Source organism: Petaurus breviceps, unplaced genomic scaffold (genome assembly GCF_028583685.1).
Source record: "Petaurus breviceps papuanus isolate PSGF00001 unplaced genomic scaffold, PetGlider_PUasm1.0 577, whole genome shotgun sequence".
NCBI lineage: Eukaryota > Metazoa > Chordata > Mammalia > Diprotodontia > Petauridae > Petaurus > Petaurus breviceps.
The window spans coordinates 1,232,511-1,240,257 of NW_027186389.1; positions in this window are offsets into that span (position 1 = coordinate 1,232,511).

The following is a 7,747-nucleotide window of genomic DNA, read 5'->3' on the forward strand; positions in this document are numbered from 1 at the left end:
AAATAGCCTCAAAGGTGGGGGACGCAGCACTGAGAGCTTGGTCAGACCTCAGAGACATTGAGGTCGTCCACTGCATGCCCGCCATGGCCAGTCATGCTGACTTCTGTCCTGCCACAGACTGTGACTACTCTGGGAGAGAGAGTGACTGCACCACTAACACCCAGTTCACGCACAGTCAGAACATCCCTCCATGATGCTGCTGGTCCTCTCCAAAAAGCAGGATAAAAACAAACAACATGTGTTCATTGCTGATCTGGCATCTGGCGGGAGCTCAGGGTACCCCTTTCCCCACTGAAGAGCCGCAATCAGGAGGGAAGTTTTAACCCAAAAATGATTTCCCTTCAACTAATATTTAAGGGAGAAGATAGATAACATCCTAGCCTGTTACACCTTTTCTTCAAGGAAAGCGAAGCAGTCAGCCTTTGTTTGGCTCCAACCTCTCATGGGCAAAGACCAGAATCTCCCTTGGGACAGCATAAGGGAGGGGAGGATTTCCAAGGCCTGGATATCTACCAATATCTTTTCTTGCCTCTGTGGGAGCCATATCTAGGCAGATCTATGTGTGCACACATAATCTACCGGGGTGACAGTCATTCAACATTCCAGCAGACATCCCCACACATCAATTAGCTGGCACACAGGGGCCAGCTGGCCCACAGCACTCATTTAGTAAAGGCTTCCTTGCTTATTTGATTAACCAGGTGTGGGAAACATGTAGCCTCAAAGGAACACATGGACCTCTAGATCCTTAAGTGCAACCCTGAGGATTCAAAGGGCTGCACTTGAGGACCTAGAGGGCCACCCACATGTAGCCTCGAGACTGCCTGGATTACTAAATGAAAAGCAAAATGCAAGGTAACTTCAGGAGATGGAGGAAAGGCCTAGCTGGAAAAGGGAGGTAACCCTTGAATGGAACTTTGGAGGGAGCTAGGGATTGTCAGACCCAGATACAGATAAGGAACCTGGGGTAGAGGTTGTGACTTGTTCCCATCACACAGCTAGTAAATGTTCAAAGCAGAATTTGAACTCAGATTTTCCCCACTCCAAGACCAGCTGCCTCTTTCACTGAGTTACAGAATCAATCAAGTATATAAACTAGATCTGAACAATTTCTGCACCTCGGTTGAATCAAACAATCAAGCTAAAATGTGAATGGAAAATAAGAAGGGAAATGAATCAGAGAAAGATGTGTCTTGGGATTGGTTGAGTTAGACACACCTCTGGGCCTAAGTATATCAGAAGGGAAGGTGTTGCCCCAGAGTATTGCACTTCCACTACTGAAAATGCATCCAACCAGGAGCTGAAGGATGACAAACCCGCTGGCTAGGGGAAGACAACTTCAGCGAGCACAGATAGAATGCAAGCTTCAAGACTCCCCACAGGGGAGCTGGAATTCTGGGCCCAGGAGAGCAACACAGATCTCTAAGGAGCTTCATAAAGACTCCAGGAATGGGGTGCAGGGATTTCCACCCGATCAGGAGTTGTAAGTTATCCCTTTAAATTTTCCTTGGACATCTGTTTGTATCCCATACTTCCTAGGGGATGTTTTCTTTACAAACTATTTTTACATTTTCTTTGTAGATACCCACCCCTCTTAAAAAGCCAACTCTGGCTGGCTGATATTGGAAAACATGCCAGAAGTGGGTTTGTGAGCTACAGTCTTAGAAATCCTTCCCGCCAAAGGGAGCGGGAGCTTTGCAATGCTACAACAGGATCTTTAGATCTGGACCTTCAGAATAGGAAGGGACTTGAGGCCATCAGTCCAATCTCCTGATCTTACAAAGAAGAAAACTGAGGTACAGAGGGTGAAGCTAGTTATTTTCTGAGTCAGTATTTGAACCTGGCTCTTCCTGACTCCAACTGCAGCACTATGTCCACTATGCCATGCTGCCAAAGGTCTGGACACAGGAGACAGAATGGCTTGTGTGAAGGACAGCAAGTTGACTGGAGCCATGATTTGAAGGGTTTTAAAGAGTTTGTGTCTTATCCTAGAAGCAATAGAGACCCTCTCGAGGTCCTGCAGCTGACAGCTGCATGATGGAGAAAATACTGGAGGTACTGTTTCCTGAGGTTCCAGCAAAGCTTTTGAAAAAAATCACCAATGGATTAGTGAGAGATGTGGCTTTGGATCCACTGGATGCCTGATCCAAAAGGGAGGCATCAATGACTCATCAACGTCTTGAAATGAAGTCCCCCGGTGAAGGGGGGAATCTAGGCTTAGCCCTGGAGCGTAGGCAGAGTTGGCTGTGAAGCGTATTTGCAAAAGACTTTCCTCTTAGGGGGAGTTGACTCTAGTTTCCTTGTCTGCTGTAGGGCTCGGTTGGCTGGAGGTGGAGAGAAGGGAAGAGCTGGCTTTCTGGCTGCCAGCTAGGAGACGGTAGAGATGTGGTTCCAGATTCCCTTCAGGGCCCTGAACATGAGGAGCCAGTGTCTCAGTCGTGACCCACTTACTATGCCAAAGGTGTTGAATCATTCCCCTCTGGGGCGATCTGGACTGAAATATCTAGCTCATTCACTCTGTGAGTTGTTTACTATATTCTCCTCTGTATACCCGCTAGGTGGTGCCATAGTGCGTACAGCCACTGGCCAGAGTCAGGAAGGTTCACTGGCCAGAGTCAGGAAGGTTTGTCCCTTCTGAGTTCAAACCTGGCCTCAGACACTTACTAGCTATGTGAACCTGGGCAAGTCACTTCACCCTGTTTGCCTCAGTTTCGTCACCTGCAAAATGAGCTGGAGAAGGAAATGACCAACTACTCTGGTGTCTTTGCCAAGAAAACCCCAAAAAGGGTCATGAAGAGTTGGATAAGACTGAAAAATGACTAAAAAAGTTCCTTCTCTGATTTGTTTGCTATTGATTGGATAAATGGGCTTATATGCTAATTGCAATGTGTGTTTATTGTGGAACAGGTATTTGGTGCAGTCTGATCGCATTATCCCCTACTCAATCAACTCCACTGACTTTCCTGTAGTCCTCAAGAACAATACCTCTCTCAAATGCTCCCCCTTCTCTCCTCTGACACTGGCATCACTCCAGCTGCAGACCTAGCTAGGAAGTGTCTGCGGTCATATTTGAACTGGGGTCTTCCTGACTCCAAGCCAGCATTCACTCTGTGTACTCTGGCTGCCTCCAGGTCTGGGATAGACTCTGGGAAACAGGTGATGAGATGGAGAGGCCCGTGGAGCCCCCAAATCTAATTCATGCTTCTTCTCACATTCACCCTTTCCCATGCCTTCCCTATTTCCTTTCAGTCACCCAGGCCCCAAAGCCTCCTCACCATCTCCCAAACCTCCCTCTCTATCTCCCATCAGGTGCCCATCTCCACCCTGGCACAGGCCCTCATCACCCAGCACAGAACTGGCTGACTGTGGTTGTCTCCCAACTAGCCTCTGTCCCTTCAGTCTCTTCCCTCCTTTCCCTGTCCCCTCCCCACAGTCATGAGGCAGAATTTCCTCAAGCCCAGGTCCCTTCACTGTGTCCCTTCCCTGGTTGGGGTTTCCCTGTTCTTTCTAGGAAAAAGCAAACTTCTCCATTTAACTTATGTATTTTTTTAGCCCCCAGCTCCAATGGATCACACTCCCTGCTGTTCCTTGTGCATGATCCATTCTAGGGATCCTGGCCTGCTCCTTGTTACCTCCCTGTGACACCCCTCTCTCAACTTCATGCTTTTATGCAGGCTAATGTTCTCCCTTCTTCTTCAAACTCCTAACTCCAAAGCTCATTTCCTGGGCCACACAACCACATCCTGCAATCATTAGTATTTCCCCCAGCCCACTCCTGCCCCAGGAATCACTTTGAGTTTATTTTGCATTTGTTTCTCTGTAGACATGTTGTTTTATCTGGTAGAATGTAAACTCCTTGAAGATGTGGGAAAGTTGGAACACCAATTCATTGTTGGTGGAGCTGTGAGCTGATCTAGCCATTCTGGAGGGCAATTTGGAACTATGCCCAAAGGGCTATAAAAATGTGCATAACCTTTAACCCAGAAATACTGCTGTGCCCCAAAGAGATCATAAAAACGGGAGAAGGACTAACATGTTGTAAGGGTTATGGGATTTAAAGATCTTCCATGCCCCATTGGACTTGCTGACGTAGCAGGAAGGGGCGGAGCAAGAGGAAGTGGAAGCCAAGCTAGAGTTCCTGCGGTGGCTAGCAGTGGCGGTGACGGCGGCAGCAGCAGCAGTGGCAGCGGCAGCGCGAAGCCCTTTTTGAGTCAGCCAGAATTTCTGCTAAGGACTCCTGCTGAGGACTGCCGGGGGCCGGAGCTGCTGGGAGCGCGCTTCCGGGACGCTGGGTGGTTGCTGTGAGTGGGGGGAGGAGGACCTTTGCCTGAGGTAGCCTGTTCTGTTTTAAAGGCTTGAGAATGTGGGTGCTTTCTACTTTATTTACCTGTGCCAATGTCATAACTACTCTGATGGCTTTCACTTTCTGGTTTTGGGACTCAGTCTTTTGGTGTTTAAATAAATTTTCTAGCTTATTCCCCCATATGGCAAGCATGATGTATTTTGTGATGGATAATTATGTCAGCATATCTGTAATTTCCATAGGCATTGTGAATATGGCATTGCTGATACATATGTACAAAAAATATTTATAGCAGCTCTTTTTGTGGTAGCCAAGAACTGGAAATTGAGGGGATACCCATCACTTGGAGAATGGCTGAACAAGTTGTGGTTTGTGAATGTAATGAAATACTATTGTACAATAAGAAATGGTGAACAGGTGGACTTTAGAAAATCCTGGAAAGATCTATATGAACTGATGCTGAATGTAGTGAGCAGAACCAAGAGAATATTGTACACAGCAACATTGTGTGACAATTGACTATGGTAGATTTAGCTCCTCTCAACAATGCAAGGACCTAAAACATTTCCAAAGGCCTCATGATGGAAAGTGCCACCCATATCCAGAGAAAGAACTATGGAGTCTGAATGCAGAGAAAAGCAGACTATTTTCTTCTTTTGTTTTGTTTTTCTTTCTCAAGGTTTCTCCCATTCTTTATAATTTTTCTGTGCAACATGACTAATGTGAAAAAGTATTTAATAGGAATGTATATGTAGTGTCTATATCACGTTACATGGCATCTTGGGGGGGGGAAGGGAGAGAAAATGTTAAATTTGTGGAAGTGAATGTTGAAAACTAAAAATAAATAAATTGGGGGGGGGGGGAGAGAATGTAAACTCCTTGAGACCAGGGACTGCTTCTTTTCTGTCTTTGTATTGTCAGTACCTGGCCCATAAGTAAGTGCTTAATGACTGATAAAATTAACTGAATTAAGGTTATAGAGATGGGGAAACCGAGGGTCAGAGAGGTTGTCACAAACATAGTGAGCTGGGCCTTGTCCCTTAGGGTTGGGGGGGTGCCCCGGGGTCCTGGCTGAGCACTCACCTCTAACTACATTTACAGGTGAGGCCAGTGACCCAGGATGTTGAAAACTACCTATTTGGTCAACAGGCATATGCAGGTTGATAAGGACCACAATGCCAGCATCCTGGATGCATTGTGCCCTGGCATGTGGGAAGGAAAGGCAATGATGCTGCCTGAGGCTGAGGCCCAGGGCAAATAACTGGTCCCCCACAGCCTCCATGAAGTCATGGAAGTGAAGAGCCATATCTGTGGAGCCAGCAGTGAGGAGGCGAGGGGAACCCCTAGGTCCCTGCCCACAGTCACAGAGGTGATGGGTCATATATGTGTATCTGGGCAGACCTAGGGAGAAAGGGAGGAGCAGACAGAAAGAGAAGCAAAGACAGAGAGAGTCTGAGCCCAAGACCTAGTCTGGGGAGGCAACCAAAAGAGCCTCATCAGAGCCCAAAGGAATGACCAGTGAACAGGGTGTAAAGGATGAAGTTTGGGGTCCTTGCAGGATCTCCCGGGAGGTTGTTTGGGGAAACAATCCTTGTTAATCTTTACAACAGTCCTATGGGGTGAGTGATGCAGGCAGGCATCAATACCCCCATTTTACAAAGGGGGAAACTGAGACAGAGTTGAATTGACTGCTTGTTATCCCCTGGCCAGTAGATGGAGAAGCCAGGTCTCCTGAGTTCCTCTGTCCAGTGCCCCTCCCTCTTGTCCAGCTGTCCTCACCCTCATTGTCACCAAATGGCAGAGACCATCAGTTGCACCTTGAAGCAGGTAACCCCAGATGAAAAAGCAAAGCAGGACTACTGAGGGAAACATCATGGAGAAATATAAAACCTGGGGATCAGGAGACATTCATCAGGCACCAGCAGTTAGGGTGACAGATAGGAGGCAGTTTAGGGGCCAAGGAAGCATGGCTTTCCAGGTCAAGGGTCAGTGGGATCAAAGGTCAGCAGGGTTCAATGTTTGCAGGACCACTAGGCACCAGCCACCTACCTTCCCTATAGACTTGTTGCCCTGGATCAAGAACAGTACAATGAAGAACCATGCCAGGAAAAGGCAGTTAGAGAGGCTCAAAACCAGTCCCCCTACCCTCACTGATACTCCAGGGCCTTACGGTACCAGAAATAGGTTGTGGGGTGTTGTCCAGGAGCACTCAGGATCTGGTGCACCCCCAATAGGAGCAAGAGAGCTCAGGGAGGGGGTGGGGTCAGTATGTGCTCCTTCCTGACCGCCCATCCCTACCCCTAGCACTAGTGTTCCCCTCCCTGACCTGGCACCCCTCACAGTCAGCCTCCCTAGCCCTCACCAGGCAGGAACAGTGGCCCCAGGGCAGTGTGGACCAGAATGATTGGCTGAAGCAAAGGATAATCCAGGCAATGATATTGTAGTGAGAGCCACCATAGAGCTCACCTGGGGAGGAGTGACCAGGCTGAGCAGAGCTGGACTCCTGTGAGGCTCCCCATAGTCCAATTCCCCTCTTGTACAGAGCAGAGCATGGCCTCTGCAGGCAGCTGGCTAAGCCCACCTCCCTGCCTCCTAGCCAGGGGTGGAGGACCAGCCAGACCCCCACAAAGTTCAGGTGCTGCCTCCAGGCCATCTCTATAAATAACAGGGAAATCCCCATGATAAACAGCAGGAAAATGTACAGGAAGAGAGATATGTCTGGTAAACAGGAAGAAGAGGAGGGTTCAGGAAGCCAAGCATGGCCTGCTGCCAGGGAGCCAGCCCAGGCAAACCTTCCCTCTGCCCTGGCCCTGGCCCCAAGGAGCCAGGGCCCCTGTCCTACTGAACCCCCCCACCCTCCATGGCCCAGAAATTGGCACCCCAGCTCACTGGTAGCACAAACAGTGACACCTCCAGACAGTGGCCCCACAGAGACACCCACTTGGCCATGATTGTATCAAATCTCATTCTCCTCCAGACTGGCCGATCACCTACAGCTTCCATTTCCTCCTCCTGAATCTCCATTCTATAGATTGGTGAGGACCAGTCAGCAGCCTCACCCAGCCCAAATAGGCACAGTCTCACAGAGTAGAGCCCAACCCCCTCACTTTTCGGATGAGGAAACTGAGGTCCAAAGAAGACCACAGACTAGCCTAAGACCACAGAGTTAGAGCCAAGAAGAGAACCCAGGACTTCAGATGGCAGATTCCCCTCACTTTCCATTATAATCCTTCCTCACACTCCAGAGTTTCCTGTTTCTTACCAAACGTCTAGAACCAAGCTCTCCCAAGTAGGAGTCACTCGGTGCTATCTCTCTCTGTCTCTGTCTCTGTCTCTCTCTGTCTCTGTCTCTCTCTTTCTCTCTCTCTGTCGCTCTCTCTGTCTCTCTCTCTCTCTGTCTCTCTCTGTCTCTCTCTGTCTCTCTGTCTCTCTCTCTCTCTCTCT